This window comes from Microcaecilia unicolor, chromosome 5 (genome assembly GCF_901765095.1).
Source record: "Microcaecilia unicolor chromosome 5, aMicUni1.1, whole genome shotgun sequence".
In the NCBI taxonomy this organism is placed as follows: Eukaryota; Metazoa; Chordata; class Amphibia; order Gymnophiona; family Siphonopidae; genus Microcaecilia; species Microcaecilia unicolor.
Window position 1 is genome coordinate 238,213,013 of NC_044035.1, and position 17,645 is coordinate 238,230,657.

At 45.0% G+C, this 17,645-nt stretch overlaps 1 protein-coding gene across 1 annotated transcript in view; it reads left to right on the plus strand.

The window, feature by feature from the left end:
• Positions 1-17,645, plus strand: part of GRAMD1C (GRAM domain containing 1C) — a 429,857-nt gene that overhangs the window by 185,089 nt on the left and 227,123 nt on the right. The gene's annotated exons all lie outside the window — the stretch shown is intronic.

Here is a 17,645-nt window from a genome sequence, read left to right on the forward strand (position 1 = left end):
AAAGACCCTACACACAGGTACAAAGAAACTGAAGGGGAAAAGACAACCCCACTTAGACTCACATGTAAAAGATAAGAAAACCACACAGGAAGGCAGCACAGGACTGGGCTTAGAACCCTATCTATAAATGAATAGCCCTAACCAAGTCAAACAGAAATCACACAGAGAGGTAGCTCAAGGCTGAGCTAGCAGTCCCAGCTAAACGGAAGAGCTGTCCACTCGTGCCACACAGAGAAGGTGGCTCAAGGCTGAGCTAGTAGTCACAGCAAACAAAAGAACCACCCACTCAAACAGAATCAAACAGAGAGGATGCACAGGACTGTGCTAGAAGACAGCTAAACAGAAGAACGGCCCACTCCATGCCACACAGAGAAGACCGCTCAAGGCTGCGCTAGTAGTCACAGCTAAACGAAAAAGCAATCTACTCAAACACAACCAGAAACCTAACAAAGAGAGCTCAAACAGAAAGCACACAGGAAAAATTCAAGACAAGGCCACATAGAGGAACACTCACGACTATGCCATACAGAACTCAAGGATAAGGAAGCCACTCATGAGGGAACACTCTAAGCTGTACCATACAGCACTCAAGGGAAAAGGGAAGCCACTCATACAAATACATAAGGCTGGCCACGCAGCACTCAAGGGTAAAGGGGAGCCAGCTATAGGAATACACTCTAGGCTGTACCAAACAGCACTCAGGGAAAAGGGAAGCCACTCATAGGAATACACAAGGCTGGCCATGCAGTACTCAAGGGTAAAGGGCAGCCAACTACAGAAATACACTCTAGGCTGTACCATACAGCACTTAGGGAAAAGGGAATCCACTCACAAGAATACAGAAGGCTGGCCATACAGGACTCAAAGGTAAAGGGAAGCCACTCATAAGAATACACAAGGCTGTGCCACAGGGTCAAATAACAGACACTAGAAACAAGAGAAAAGCAAGCAAACAGGGAAAGCTGCCTTTACATACACAAATCAGATAAGGAGCAATGCTCACGATAATTAGGAGACAGACACAGCAGACAAAGAGTTAAAGCAGGCTAAAGGGAAAGGCTGCTTCTAAAACACAAATCAGCAAGAAGCAGGGCTTACACTGCAGTCAAAGGTGAAAAACAACAATGTTCTTACCAGAACTCAGCCAGGAAGGGAAAGGCAGGCAGAGATAGAGCACACCCAGCTTCACGGGAGCAAGGTAATCAAGGAAAGCAGCTGGGCTGTCAACAACCGGCTCTCTGAACAGTGAAAGGTAACAAGGGAAACCACACAAGGAAACAGAACAGGCTTATGCTGGAGAGCCTAGATAACAAGGAAGGAATCTATTCAGGTTGTAACCAGAACTATACACAAAAAAACAGAACAGGGCTTTGCTTGGAAACAAAGTTAACAGGCTAGTAATCCATACAGGTTTAAAGCAGAACAACACACACGCACGCACAAACAAACAAAAGAGGATCTTTGCTTGAGAGCAAACCTAACCGGAAAGTAATCCATTCAGATTCAAACCAAAACCACTCACACAGGGCTCAGGGCTGTGCCACAGAGACACAGCTTAACAAAAAGACCAGTTCCCTCAGAATCAAACAGTACAACAAGAAAAGGAAAATAGACCTGTTGCAAAGGCAGCGCAGGAAAGCTTCCTGGGTCCTTATAAAGGAGTAGGCTGATGATGTCATGAGTAGGAAATGAAGCAGAAGCAGGGAGACGAAAGCGAGACTGGGCTTCAGGGACACCAAAGCGAGGCTTGGCTAACAGGAAGAACAGGAAAAAAAGGCAAACTGGAGAGGTCACAGAGCTAGATACAGAGAAACAGTAGGTCTGAACATAAGGGCACGGCCACAACCGTGACAATAAGAGGTGGTGAAGGGCAAAGAGTTAGGGTTTGGGAAGTGAATAACTTTGCACTTGGTAGAAATGGGGAATAACAGTTGTCCTTGAGCCAAGCCAAGATCAACTGTAGACAACTGTTGAGATTTGTAATAGAAGAGGAGACAGAAAGCAAGGTGTACAAAATCTGAATGCCATTGGCATAACATTTCATTAGAATAATAGTATATCAAGCAGCTGATGACTTCAAAGACAACATCGAATTATCAGTTCAGCACTTTCTGTGATAGAACCATCATCAGCATTATTAGTTCCTTGAGAAATCCAAAAACTTACCAAAGGCATTGTTGATATTCTGATGTGAAGGGAATGTTTAGTAGTAAAAGCAGTGTTTTACCTTTCCTTTTCATAGGGGTTTTAAAAAATTTATTTCTCACACCACCCTACCCTGGCTGATTAAAAGGATGTTTAACATAATTTATAAAGACCTTTTGATTAGCAGCCACAGATTATTCAGTTAATTTTGTTAAGCATTGTTTTCTAGTGTAGTATTACTGTGCTGATGCACTTTAATCGCTTCATGTTAAAGGAGTATTGTAGCTCAACATTCTTTATCCTTATTAACAAGAACAATAGAATCATTCTGTTGAAGTGGATGATTCTGTTGTGACTGCTTGAAAGAATGGGATTAATACAAAAATGCTTCTTGTTTATAAATTTCTGTAGGTCAATATTCAAAATAATTTAACCAGTCAAAAATGGCTCCTTGCTGGTTAAATCACTTGTTCAGGTCTAACTGTTCATTTTCAGCTGCACATAACTGGTTAGTGCCGCTGAAAATGTCCAGTTAGTGCCTAACTGACAACTGGCTATTTTGGGGGTGTTCCGGGGTCAGAGTCAGCATTTGGTTGGTTAAGTGCTGATATTCTTAAATAGGACTGCATAAAAGTCAGTCCTATCTTTATGTGGTATCCCATATCCAGTTAAGTGCTGAATATCGTACTTAACTGGCTATGCGTTACCCGGCTCTGCAAACTAAGAAATTCAGTGCAGAAGCTCGGACATGGCCCAGCACTGCATTACTGGGCATAATGCCAGCAGCAGTCAGCAAAATGCCGAGTGCCACTGGCTGAATATATTTGGAAATGGACAGGGAGCCAATGTTTTGATTCAAGATGATGGTTCATTTGGTCATATCAGTTCAAGAGAAAGATAAGTTGTGTTGATGATTTCTGAAAAGATTGCAATGGATTGAGATCCTTTAGAGGCAGACATGTGAGGAGCGTGTTGAAGTGGAAGGAGAGGATGAGGAAAGAATTTTAATAATATGTTTACACAGTAAGTGGAAGATTTTGAAGAGGTTGTAGAGAATGGAATGGGACTTTTAGATTGTTTTGTGGATATATGTAGAGAAGGAAAAGAAAGTGTTGAAGATCCTAATATTGCAAGCCAGGGAGACTAGGACAATAGTTGTATTGTTCAGTAATTAAGAAGGGGAAAAAGGGGCATGATGTGAGTTGAAACTAGTAAATTTTGTTTTGAAGAGAGGGGTGCCACTGCCAGTGAACAAGTAATAACATGCTGCTTAGAGATAGTGCTCTCCAGAGGACGCATGCTTAGTGAGCTTTCTAACCCGCAAAGTATATCATTCCACCTGAGGGTAAGAGAACAGTTATTGTCAAAGAAAAAAGAAGTTAGGCCAGATGACACAGTACAGACCTGTGTAATGAGATATACACAAAACAGCAGTCAGGGAATAAAAACTATAAAGAAGCATTGGAGAATCATGCAAATACATCCAGCGTTCCAGAATCAGCAACTTCGGATTGCGTATACATGCAGTCAGAATCTGAGAGAATTACTACAAAAAAAAAACACCGATGCAGCATGACCATCGGACACCTGGACACAAGGGGTGTGGCAAGTGTAGATATTCCACTATGATGCTGCAGAGAGATATGTTTGAAAATCCTTTAGATGGGAAGCAATATCAGCTGAGGTTCTTGACAGATTGCGAAACAACACACGTGGTGTATATTTTGATTTGCCCTTGCCCAAAAATTTACGTTGGAAAAACTAAGAGATTGCATAAATTACGAATGAGTGATCATAAACATAATCTAAAATACAAACGGGCAGAGGCTCCCATAGTAAGCCACAGTATTGATAAGTCTCATGACTTTAGTGAGTACAAATGCGTGGTGATTGATCATATTCCCAGCTCTATTGGGAGGCGGGGCTAGTGCTGGGCAAGACTTCTACGGTCTGTGCCCTGAAAATGGCAGATACAAATCAAGGTAAGGTCTACACAAGAAGTAGCACATATGAGTTTATCTTGTTGGGCAGACTAGATGGACTGTGCAGGTCTTTTTCTGCCCTCATCTACTATGTTACTATGGATAGAAGATTAATACAAAACGAACAAAAATGGATATACAGACTAGGGTCTCTGACTCCAGCAGGACTAAATAGCTGAATAGAATGGAAGGCTTTCTTATGATGGGAGAGATATGCCTCAGCTCAGTTTTCAGTCCTCTATTTCCACCTGCTGGTTAATGGCATCAGGGATCTGAAGTCTTTTTACCTCTTAACTAAGAAACTGTGTAGATATATGTAGTTTGCTTTAGAGGTATTAGTGTATTATGGATTAGCAATGTCATCTCGAAATGAGGCCTCTAATTGGAATCATCGACCTAATAACTAGGGTTAAGGAAGTCTTCTGTTTTGGCTAATGGTTATTAGAATTGGATTGCAGTCTAGCTTTGTGCAGTATATGAGCTGGTTTTGGTATCTGGCTGATCAAATTAACCCCTGCTTCTCAACTTCCACAATGAAGGTTAGCGAATAATTATAGATTTAGAGTGAATCTTGCAGTAGGGAGGAGATGTGGATCATCACTCTCATCCCATTCTTCCTAAGAGGGCACTTATGTTTTTTGCATGAACTCCAGAGGAAGGAGGATGATCCAGTTATATTAAAGGCACTCGATGGACCCAGTTTAGTGATATGGTATGTTGTTATGGAATATGTTATTGAGGCATAGGGCCCTGGGGATGACTGCTATTGGATGGTATGGGAATATAGCAGGAAGGGTGTGTTATGTGTAGATGATTCTTTCAGCTCGTGGTGGTTTGTATGAGCATAGGGAATGGACCCCGTCCCCCTTAATTGTGTGTTCTATTATATAGCTTCCCACTATTCTAGTACCTGTGAGGAGTGGAGGAGTGGCCTAGTGGTTAGGGTGGTGGACTTTGGTCCTGGGGAACTGAGGAACTGAGTTCGATTCCCACGTCAAGCACAGGCAGCTCCTTGTGACTCTGGGCAAGTCACTTAACCCTCCATTGCCCCATGTAAGCCGCATTGAGCCTGCTATGAGTGGGAAAGCGCGGGGTACAAATGTAACAAAAATAAAATAGTTGTGACCATTAACCAGCATGTGGAAATAGAGGACTGAAAACTGAGCTGAGACATATCTCTCTTGGCATCCAGTCCAGCTCCTCAGGGTTTTCTATCTCCAGCAGGTGAATGGACACACTTCAGCCTCTGGTTCTGAGTGATTTGCTCCTGGTCCATTTGTGCTTTGCAGATGGCTTGAATCTGCAGAGTCGTATCTGGAGGTCTTCAGATCCCTTTTTCTGATGCCCTGCAAATTTACTTCTTCCCTCCATTTCTCCCCTGTTTCCTGTGGAGCTCTTTTTTTTCCAGCACAACAGCCTATCTATAAATAAATAAAAACCTATAAATAAATACATACATTTATATACAGTGGAATCCGCTTAAGTGCAAGGGTCTGGTAGCAAAGAAATACATGCAGTTAACCGGAGCATGCACTTAACCGTTGTGACCCAAAGAAGCTTGACATCTGATAAACATATGTACAGTACTGTTTATTATACGTACAGTATACAGTCTCCGTTAACTGATGTTAGGCTTACTTGAAGTAATCAGTCATAGTCCTCTGTACACTCTTGTGTCTGTGAGTTCCATAGACTGCGTCTGCCAGACAGTAAAAATTGTCATAACACTGACATCCAGTGGCCTCCAGATAGGCCCGTACAGTGTTGAGACTCTCCAGTGCGCTTGCAAAAGTGACAGGAGGTTGTTGAATTTCGTCAGCATGTGCCTCGCTGCTCATTTCATTATCTGTTTCATCATCAGCCATTGCCTGTGTGTAGGCGCATATCTCAACATCACTGCTGTCGTCAGCTGTTTGTAGATCGTAATCAACAGCTACGTAGTGATGAAACTCCTCTTCAGTAACACCGGCTGGGATGTCAATAGCCTGTTCATTTGACGTGTTTGCAACAGCTGCATCTGTTTCGTCCCTCTCCACATCCCTAACAAAGCTTGCCCGCTTGTAGCAGTTCACAATGGTTGCCTGTGTAACATGATTCCAGGCTTCTTTTTTCATATGTAGGGAATCCAACAATGATAGATTTACAAGCCAGTTCAACAGCACATTTATCCTTGCCAGTCTGGTCATCCATAACGCTCATCAGACGACGTAGCACAAGAGCCCGATAATGTTGTTTGAAATTGGCTATTATGCCTTGATCTATAGGTTGGATCAGAGAGGTAGTGTTTGGTGGCAGGAAGACCACCTTGATGTTAGACAGCCTGACATCATCACTGTGTGCAGCACCATTATCACAAAGCAACAAAATCTGACGCTTTTGTGCCCGCATTCTAGTGTCTAACTTCTTTAGCCACTGCTTCCAAATGTCCTCAGTCATCCATGATTTTGTGTTAACCTCATATGACATAGGAAGTCACTTAACATTCTTGAAACAAGGGGGCTGTTTGCTCTTTCCAATGACAAGTGGTTCCAACTTCTCACTCCCATCCATATTGCAGCAAAGGAAGATCGTCAGTCGGTCCTTCGACGTTTTACTTCCTGTAGTTTTGGCTTGTTTGAATGCAAGTGTTCCATCAGGAATTGCTCGCCAGTAGAGACCGTTTTCATTAGCATTGAAAATGTCATGAGGTGCAAACTCATTCAAGATGGTAGGAAGAACTGAAACAACCCAATTTTCAGCACCAAAGTCATCAGAGTCTTGTTTTTCACCATGCTGTTTCTTGAATTTTATGTTGTTCCTGGCCTTCCATCTTTCCAACCATCCAACAGTGGCTTTGAATTCAGTTAGTCCAAGACTTTCAGCTAGCTGATTAGCTTTCTCCATAAGCAGTGGACCACTGACAGGAACCTGCCTGCTCCTGACTTGAGAAAACCACCGAAGAAGAGCATCTTCTACATCCTCAGCTTTTCCCGCCCGTTTACGTTTCTGTTGTGGATTTGTATTGTTTTGCCAGTCTTCCAGAAGCTGGTCTTTCTGCTTCAAGATGTGAAATTTGACTGGGATTGACACCATATTCTTTAGTAATAGATGCTTGACTTTGTTTGTTTCCTAATTTTTTATGAACTTCTATTCGTTCAGCCAATGTTAAAGTCTTACAGTTGCACGACGACGACTTCGGTGTACACTCTAACAACATTCTTTCGCTTATTCTGCCTGTGGCAGTTAACCAATGAGATTTCAAATTTACTGCCCCTTTGTCACTTGCCAATCGGCTTCCATATTCCGTGCGTGCGCTTATGCGGAGTCTTTCCTGCAGAGGAGCCATCTTAAACCATGCATATAAGCGAATCTTGCACTTATCAGTGGTGAGCTAAACCGAAGTTTGTCCCCATAGAAATTGATGGCGCCAAAAACGGGACCGAAGAACGGCATGCAGTTAAACAGATCATGCGCTTATCCGACGTGCACTTAAATGGAGTGCACTGTATCTATCTATCTATCTATCTATCTATCTATCTATCTATCTATCTATCTATCTATCTATATATCTATATATATATATATATATATATATCTTTCTATACAGTGGTGGAAATAAGTATTTGATCCCTTGCTTATTTTGTAAGTTTGCCCACTGACAAAGACATGAGCAGCCCATAATTGAAGGGTAGGTTATTGGTAACAGTGAGAGATAGCACATCACAAATTAAATCCGGAAAATCACATTGTGGAAAGTATATGAATTTATTTGCATTCTGCAGAGGGAAATAAGTATTTGATCCCCCACCAACCAGTAAGAGATCTGGCCCCTACAGACCAGGTAGATGCTCCAAATCAACTCGTTACCTGCATGACAGACAGCTGTCGGCAATGGTCACCTGTATGAAAGACACCTGTCCACAGACTCAGTGAATCAGTCAGACTCTAACCTCTACAAAATGGCCAAGAGCAAGGAGCTGTCTAAGGATGTCAGGGACAAGATCATACACCTGCACAAGGCTGGAATGGGCTACAAAACCATCAGTAAGACGCTGGGCGAGAAGGAGACAACTGTTGGTGCCATAGTAAGAAAATGGAAGAAGTACAAAATGACTGTCAATCGACAAAGATCTGGGGCTCCACGCAAAATCTCACCTCGTGGGGTATCCTTGATCATGAGGAAGGTTAGAAATCAGCCTACAACTACAAGGGGGGAACTTGTCAATGATCTCAAGGCAGCTGGGACCACTGTCACCACGAAAACCATTGGTAACACATTACGACATAACGGATTGCAATCCTGCAGTGCCCGCAAGGTCCCCCTGCTCCAGAAGGCACATGTGACGGCCCGTCTGAAGTTTGCCAGTGAACACCTGGATGATGCCGAGAGTGATTGGGAGAAGGTGCTGTGGTCAGATGAGACAAAAATTGAGCTCTTTGGCATGAACTCAACTCGCCGTGTTTGGAGGAAGAGAAATGCTGCCTATGACCCAAAGAACACCGTCCCCACTGTCAAGCATGGAGGTGGAAATGTTATGTTTTGGGGGTGTTTCTCTGCTAAGGGCACAGGACTACTTCACCGCATCAATGGGAGAATGGATGGGGCCATGTACCGTACAATTCTGAGTGACAACCTCCTTCCCTCCGCCAGGGCCTTAAAAATGGGTCGTGGCTGGGTCTTCCAGCACGACAATGACCCAAAACATACAGCCAAGGCAACAAAGGAGTGGCTCAGGAAGAAGCACATTAGGGTCATGGAGTGGCCTAGCCAGTCACCAGACCTTAATCCCATTGAAAACTTATGGAGGGAGCTGAAGCTGCGAGTTGCCAAGCGACAGCCCAGAACTCTTAATGATTTAGAGATGATCTGCAAAGAGGAGTGGACCAAAATTCCTCCTGACATGTGTGCAAACCTCATCATCAACTACAGAAGACGTCTGACCGCTGTGCTTGCCAACAAGGGTTTTGCCACCAAGTATTAGGTCTTGTTTGCCAGAGGGATTAAATACTTATTTCCCTCTGCAGAATGCAAATAAATTCATATACTTTCCACAATGTGATTTTCCGGATTTAATTTGTGATGTGCTATCTCTCACTGTTACCAATAACCTACCCTTCAATTATGGGCTGCTCATGTCTTTGTCAGTGGGCAAACTTACAAAATCAGCAAGGGATCAAATACTTATTTCCACCACTGTATATATCTATAAAGAAAGGAGAAGGAAAGAGGTTTACTGGAGAATGTGGGACAGAGTATCTGTTTTGATTCTTTCTCATCACAACTGTGAGCATGGGGGGAGCAGCTGGCAGTGGTAAGTCAGCCGCTTGGAGGGCTGCAAGTTCTACTTGGTACAAGCGAGGGATCCTGAGTCACCACTTGGGATTGTGTTGTTCTGTGCTTGTGCCAATCAGGATGAATGGCGACTATGTGGAGGCAGCTAAGCAGTTTTCCCTCTGTGGGACCCACTGGCCGGCATTAGGGCATTGCAGTGCGTGCAAGCCGAGAATCCCGTGGAATGTGAGGGAAACAGTCAACAACACATCTTTGGATTTGGCACAGCATCTGAATATGATGGCTTCAGGCTCTCTGGCAGGGCCAGTGCACAAATTGATACAGGAGAGTGCAGGAACAGGTACCATTTTGTCAGGGCCGACTAATAGTGAAGAACACCCTCTGTCTGATCATGCATGGAGCACAGCCACCATTTTACTTCAGGGCCTGACACAGCATTCAGGTACTTTGGGATCTTTCTTTTCTCCAGAGTTTATATTGCTCTTAAACCAGGCCTATCTACTGAAGCAGGGACAGTCAGAATTCCTGCAAGGTGCTTCAGTTTCTCACTCTGCTGCCCCTCTGGCTCCTAAGAGATCTCGTTTAGCCTCATCTGTGCTTCTCTCTCCTTATCTGATGTGGCCTCAGTCTATTCAGAGGAGCCATCATTGAAGGAGCTGCTGGACGAGGGAGATCTCCCTCCTGAGGAGGGGGTTGACCTGAAAGTTCTGAGGTTGTCTCATAAAGAGGAGGTCAGCACTCATTTCTGAGTCATTGGAGGTGCTTTCCATTGAGGAGCCTTCTGCTTCGGCTTCAAGTATTTCATCATCTTCTATCCTTCTAAGGCCTTTCCGATCCATCTAGGCATTCAAGACCTAATTACAGCAGAATGGGTCTCACCGGACGTGGGGCTGAGAGTGGGAAGAGCCTTGGCTCACCTCTACCTGTTGGTTCTGGAAAAGAAAGAGAAATTGCAGCTTCCCAGTGTGGACTCCTTTGTGGTGGTGACTAAGAAAACCATCTTGCTGTTGGAAGGGAGCATTGTCAAATGACATACAGGATAGGAAGCTAGAAGGATCACTGAAGCAAGCCTTTAAAGTGGCCTCTTTGGGTCCTCAAGCAACAGGGTGCAGCTCGTTCGTGTCTAGAGCATGCCTGAATCGGCATCAGCAATCTGCAACATACAGTGGGCACCATAGCACTCATCTGGAAGTGGGGTTCACCTACTTGGCAGATGTTATTTATGACATTATGGGTTATGGCCTGCAGTATGTCTTTGGTTGTCATGGTACATCAACAACTCTTGCTGTGGTATTGTGCAGCAGATGCATCGTCAAAAGTCATGTCTAGTTAAACTGCCCTTTTGGGGCAAGTGGCTAGTTGGAGAAGATCTTGGTAACTTGGTGAAAAAACTCAATGCCTCCTGAGCTTCGCAATGATGTGAGGCTGGTCCACTCTTCTCTTCCTCTGGTGGGAAAACATCTTCAAGAGTTTCAGGAGGTATAGACCAAAATCACATCAGACAAGTGGGTTCTGGATATTTACAGAAGGTTACAAGTTGGAGTTATCCCGCCCGGTGAAGTCTCCTTATTGAAAGAAAACCAAGGCAGTTGAGGTTCAGGCCACTATAGATTCCTTGCTGGCACTCTGAGCATTGTTCCATTTCCCCAGGCCGAACATGAACAAGGTAGATACAACCTCGGTTTTCGTTGGTAATCCGTCCGAAAACAATCGGCGGAATCCTAAACCAATGATAACCGAGGCAATAAGAAAGTACAGTACAACTGTACCTGTATAAACTCGGGACACCTTACAATTTAAATAAAACCCCATAATCATTCAAAAGGGTGGGCATAACACAATAATCAACAGACTTTCCCAGGATGTGCTGCACAATACAAAAATCACGGTCAGTGAGCACCCAGCTCTGGGCCCTGGCCGCCTCTGTCTACCTGTAGTTTCCACCGACACAGGCCCGGGAGCTGACCTGGGCGAGCGTCCACACCCTGACCATTCCCGACTCTCCCTTTCAGTGCCTCCCAATTACCGAGCGGAGGCGATCTCCCCCTGCTCACCTTGCCGAGCTCGATGGGTGTGCAGCGGCGCTAAAGCAGGTAGTGTTGCCGGCTTCTCTGTCCTGCAGCGCAAGCGTGCCATCAGGACCGGCAACGTGCCGGCGATTTTGAAGTTACAGCGGCAGCAGTTACGTCACTTGTGCTACTGGTGCTGTCAAGTACTGTACTACCTAAAAGTATAGGAGTGCTGGGGAATGAGCTGATAAAGCTTTTCAGTTCTAGGAAGGAGATTTTATGCCATTCCTGGGTTTTTGGCAAGCCTGTTTTGATGGATCTGCAGCACTAGCGTCAGTAGATAGAATAGGGGCAGTAGTGTAGCCTAATGGCAGATGTTGGGTGGGCCTACAGAAAACGTGGGTGGGCATGAAATGTCCTCTCCATCTTCCAGACCCTGCCAGCTGAAGATGAAATCCGAGGCGACAGACAAAAACCAAGACAAATTTTTTGATGAAAAAAAACGACGATAACCGAAGTCAACGAAAATCGAGGTTGTACTCTGCTTCAATCCCAAGGAAATCTTATGATATTTCAGTAACTGGTTTAAACCTAGTTGATCGAACAATGGCTACAATATACTGCTTCAAGTTACTTTACTTATGTTATGATCAGAAATAGAAGATCTTTTGTAATGATAAACTATATCAAATGGAATAATATGGATTGTTTGTAAACCACCTTAAACTCCTATTGTGGGTAGAAGCAGGATAGAAATGCCCAAATAAATGATCTGAGGCAGCATAGTTTCACCAGATGTTGATCTTTTCAGACCCTTACTGTCATGTCTCCTACCTCAATGCAAGCGGTGTCCTCGGGCTGCGCGGGGTCCCGTCTACACACACACACACTTGACTGGCACTGCCCTGAGCCATGTGTGTGTAGTTCTTCTCTGGGTTTGTTCAGAGAGCGGTGGTTGCAGGCTCCTTAATTGCTTTGCTTCCTTGCACCCATGTCTGCTCTCTCTCTGCCTGGCTTCCAGGCTCCTTGATTGCTTTGCTTCCACCCACCTGTGTCTGCTTTCCCTCTGCCTGGCTTTCCTTGCTTCTCTCCTATTGGTCTTCCGGTTCCTCCTTCCCCTGCTCTTGTCCTATGGCTGTGCTCCTTCTCCCTGCTGGTTCCTGCTGATGTCAGATGCCAGCACTTTATCAGCTGAGCTCTTCCTGGACTCCATGCTTCGGCTTCTACTTTGGTAGGTGTTACTTGCTCAGTAGTTTGTTTCTTATCTACTTGTCCCTTGTTGCTGACTTTGCCTGTACCTGGATCACTCTCTTGCCTACTGCCTGCCTATTGACTTTGCCTGTACCTGGATTACTCTCTTGCCTGCTGCCTGCCTATTGACTTTGCCTGTACCTGGATTACTCTCTTGCCTGCTGCCTGCCTATTGACTTTGCCTGTACCTGGATTACTCTCTTGCCTGCTGCCTGCCTATTGACTTTGCCTGTACCTGGATTACTCTTTTGAACTGCTGCCTGCCTACTGACTTTGCCTGTACCTGGATTACCCTCTTGACCTGCTGCCTGCCTACTGACTTTACCTGTGCTTGGATTACTCCCCTGCCTGCTGCTTGCCTGTTGACATTGCCTGTTCCTGGATTACTCCCCTGCCTGCCTATTGACTTTGCCTGTATCTGGATCACTCTCTTGCCAGCTGCCTGCCTGGCCGATACGTTCAACACCCCACTTCCAGCTCCGTCTCGTAAGTCCTGCAGGCCGCCCACACCTAGGGGCTCAACCTCTGGGTAACGGCGGTCAGCACAGGTGAAACCCGGGGTTGTCCGGCCACCAAGCAGAACCTGGTCTGAGTACCGGGCTCAGCAGCGCTCTACTTGGTACAAGAACTCACAAGTCTGACACTTGGTTCCCAACCCAGTCCTCAAGATACACCTAGCCAGTCAGGTTTTCAGTGTATCCACAAGGAATATGCATGAGAGAGATTTGCATACAATGGAAATAGTGAATGCACATTTATCTCACTACTAAATGGAGTTGGGAAAAATCCACAATTCCAGGAATAACATGTATAGAATGTTTGTACGTTTGGGAAGCGTGCCAGGTGCCCTTGGCCTGGATTGGCCGCTGTTGTGGACAGGATGCTGGGCTCGATGGACCCTTGGTCTTTTCCCAGTGTGGCATTACTTATGTACTTATGTAACATGGGACACTCTTCCTTCACTCAACAACAGAACTCTCTTCTTCTATACAAACAATAGGGTTACCATATTTTGTCCCCCAAAAAGGAGGACACATGCCCCGCCTCCTTTCACGCCCTCGCTACGCCCCTGTCACATTTTCCCCTCCTCCCTTTCACACACCCCGTCACCCCCCTCCCCTTACCTTACTACTGCCCTGGTGGTCTAGTGACCTCTTTGGGGCAGGAAAGAGCCCCCTTTTTCCTGCCCGGAGCACTGCCCTGCATGCATCCTTCCTGCTGGTGATCTCGGCGCCGATTCAAAATGGCCGCCGAGGGTTGAAGTCTCGTGAGGTCACGTCAACTCTCGGTGGCCATTTTGAATCGGTGCCGAGATAACCAGCAGGAAGGATGCGTGCAGGGCAGCAATCTGGGCAGGAAAGAGGGGGCTCTTTCCTGCCCCAAAGGTGGAAGAGGTCACTAGACCACAAGGGCAGTAGTAACTAAGGGGAGGGGAGGCTAGCAATCTGCCCATTTGTCCGGATTTCTGGACAAACGGGCAGGCTGGCAAAATCTGCCCAGTTGCCCTGACATATCCTCAAAAAGAGGACATGTCCGGGTAAATCCGGACATATGGTAACCCTACTCCTGCCCCTCCCCTATTTCCTGTAGGGCTTTCCACTTTCTCAGGTGGCACAACTCTTCAAACACACAGGGTTATCCTCTTTAAGGCTGACTTTCATTCAAGCCTTTCCCTTTTTCTTCCTTTTGCATTACCTAGGGGCCTAACTAGTTTCCTTCCCCATTTGCATACAGTGCACGAATTAGGAGACTGGCTTCTTGCCACCTCTCTCTCCTACTATACTGACTGCACTGTGGGTTAAAGCTTTCAACCTCATCCCTTTCTACAGTTGGAGAAGGCTGCCAATCACCTTGCTTGCTTAGGTGAATACTCGGCTTCATCCCCTCTCTGTAGCTTGGTAGGGTTTCTAATGAGTTACATTCTTCCTACCTTGCAAGTGTGTGTAGTCCCAGATGTCTTTTTCCATTCAGCTTGCCTAGTACTCCTTCCAGCCTTGCCCCCCAGGGCTTCCTTTCCACGTCTGGACACATCTCCCAGAAAAGAACTGTGAGGTTTCTGTGTAAGGTAAGTTCCAAATTCAGTTTTTCCCCCTTTTCCTGAGAGAGACATTGATCCATGCCATGTTTTCCTGTGTACTCAGCAACCAGAACTGAATGCAGTACTCAAGGTAAGTTTGCACCATGGGGCAATACAGAGGCATAATAATCTTGGTCTTATTTGACATCCTTTTTCTAATAATTCCTAGCATCGTGTTTGCTTTTTTGATTGTCACCGTGCAGAAGATTTTTCTTGAGTGCTGACTCCTAAGGTGGACCCTAGCATCAGTTAAATATGATTCGGATTATTCTTACCAACGTGCATCACTTTGCATTTCTCCGCATTAAATTTCATTTGCCATTGGACGCCCAGCCTTCCAGTTTCCTAAGGTCTTCCTGCAATTTTTCACATTACACGTGTGTTTTGACAACTTTGAATAGTTTTGTATCATCTGTAAATGTAATCACATCACTTGCTGTTCTGATTTCCATATCATTTATAAATACGTTAAATAGCACCAATCCCAGTACATACCCCTGTGGCACTCCATCATTCACCCTTCTCCATTGAGAAGAATGGCCATTTAACCCTATCCTCTGTTTTCTGTCCAATAACCAATTTCTAATCCACAGAAGTACATTGCCTCCTATCTCATGACTTCTTAATTTTCTCAGGAGGAACTTTGTCAAAAGCTTTCTGATAATCTATATACACTACATCAGCTGAAATGAAGCAAATTGGTGAGACAAGACTTCCCATGGCTGAACCCATGCTGACTCTGTCCCATTAAACCATGTTTGTGTGTTCCGTAAAAATGCTTGCTCCTCCTATATCCCTGTGGCTTGATTTCCTATGTTTTGCACTTGGACATTTTTTTTAATGGCCTGAAAAGTAAACGCAAAGAGCACAAGACCTTGTTATAAATGGTATTTTCGGAAAACAAAAAGATAGACATTATGCTTTCTTGAAAATGGTTATATTTACTATTCGGATTTGGGATGTTTAGCACAAAACGTCCAAAGTCCAACTTAGATGTCATATTGAAAATGCCCCTTTACATATCCAGTGGAACTTTGTAAGTGCTTTAAAAATGAGCCCCTTGATTTCATTTAATTTTTCTTTTTCAAACCAAGGGGCCCTTTTACCGAGGTGCGTTCAAAAATGGCCTGCGCTAATGTAGATGCATGTTTTGGGCGCACACAGAATCATTTTTCAGCGCACCTGTAAAAAATGTCTTTTTTTATTTTTGCCAAAAATGGACGTGCGGCAAAATGAAAATTGCCACGTGTCCATTTTGGGTCTAAGACCTTATCGCCAGCCATTGACCTAGTGGTAAGGTCTCATGCAGTAACCGGGCGGTAATGGTCTTGGTGTGTAAAATGCCGATTACCACCCGATTACCGCCTACGTGCCAGAAAATAAAAATATTTTTCGGCACGCGTATCAGACGTGTGTCAAAAATGAAATTACCGCAAGAACCACGAGCAGTAACTCAAAATTGACGTACGTTGGGCGCACATAGGCACCTATGCGGCTTAGTAAAAGGGCCCCCAAGAGAATGCTTAAATACCATTTTATCCCAGTTGCCCCTTCCTGTTTTCTCCATGTTAAAGACACACACATGCAGAGGGATTAGAAAGAATTCCGTGAGCCGTGCTTTGCATACTTTCCCTGTTTATGCCATTTCCCCCCCCCCCCCCTTTTCATTAAAGGCAGCCTATACTGTAGGTAGCAATCCCCATCTGCAAGGCAATGCATCCTACTTTCATTGGGGAATGCAAAGTTGCTTACTTATAAGGGGTCTGTCTAAGGATAACAGGATATTATTCTTCAAAATCCTCCTTCTTCCTTTGATGCAGGCCTCTACTAACTTATACAGTGGTGGAAATAAGTATTTGATCCCTTGCTGATTTTGTAAGTTTGCCCACTGACAAAGACAAGAGCAGCCCATAATTGAAGGGTAGGTTATTGGTAACAGTGAGAGATAGCACATCACAAATTAAATCCGGAAAATCACATTGTGGAAAGTATATGAATTTATTTGCATTCTGCAGAGGGAAATAAGTATTTAATCCCTCTGGCAAACAAGACCTAATACTTGGTGGCAAAACCCTTGTTGGCAAGCACAGCGGTCAGACGTCTTCTGTACTTGATGATGAGGTTTGCACACATGTCAGGAGGAATTTTGGTCCACTCCTCTTTGCAGATCATCTCTAAATCATTAAGAGTTCTGGGCTGTCGCTTGGCAACTCGCAGCTTCAGCTCCCTCCATAAGTTTTCAATGGGATTAAGGTCTGGTGACTGGCTAGGCCACTCCATGACCCTAATGTGCTTCTTCCTGAGCCACTCCTTTGTTGCCTTGGCTGTATGTTTTGGGTCATTGTCGTGCTGGAAGACCCAGCCACGACCCATTTTTAAGGCCCTGGCGGAGGGAAGGAGGTTGTCACTCAGAATTGTACGGTACATGGCCCCATCCATTCTCCCATTGATGCGGTGAAGTAGTCCTGTGCCCTTAGCAGAGAAACACCCCCAAAACATAACATTTCCACCTCCATGCTTGACAGTGGGGACGTTGTTCTTTGGGTCATAGGCAGCATTTCTCTTCCTCCAAACACGGCGAGTTGAGTTCATGCCAAAGAGCTCAATTTTTGTCTCATCTGACCACAGCACCTTCTCCCAATCACTCTCGGCATCATCCAGGTGTTCACTGGCAAACTTCAGACGGGCCGTCACATGTGCCTTCCGGAGCAGGGGGACCTTGCGGGCACTGCAGGATTGCAATCCGTTATGTCGTAATGTGTTACCAATGGTTTTCGTGGTGACAGTGGTCCCAGCTGCCTTGAGATCATTGACAAGTTCCCCCCTTGTAGTTGTAGGCTGATTTCTAACCTTCCTCATGATCAAGGATACCCCACGAGGTGAGATTTTGCGTGGAGCCCCAGATCTTT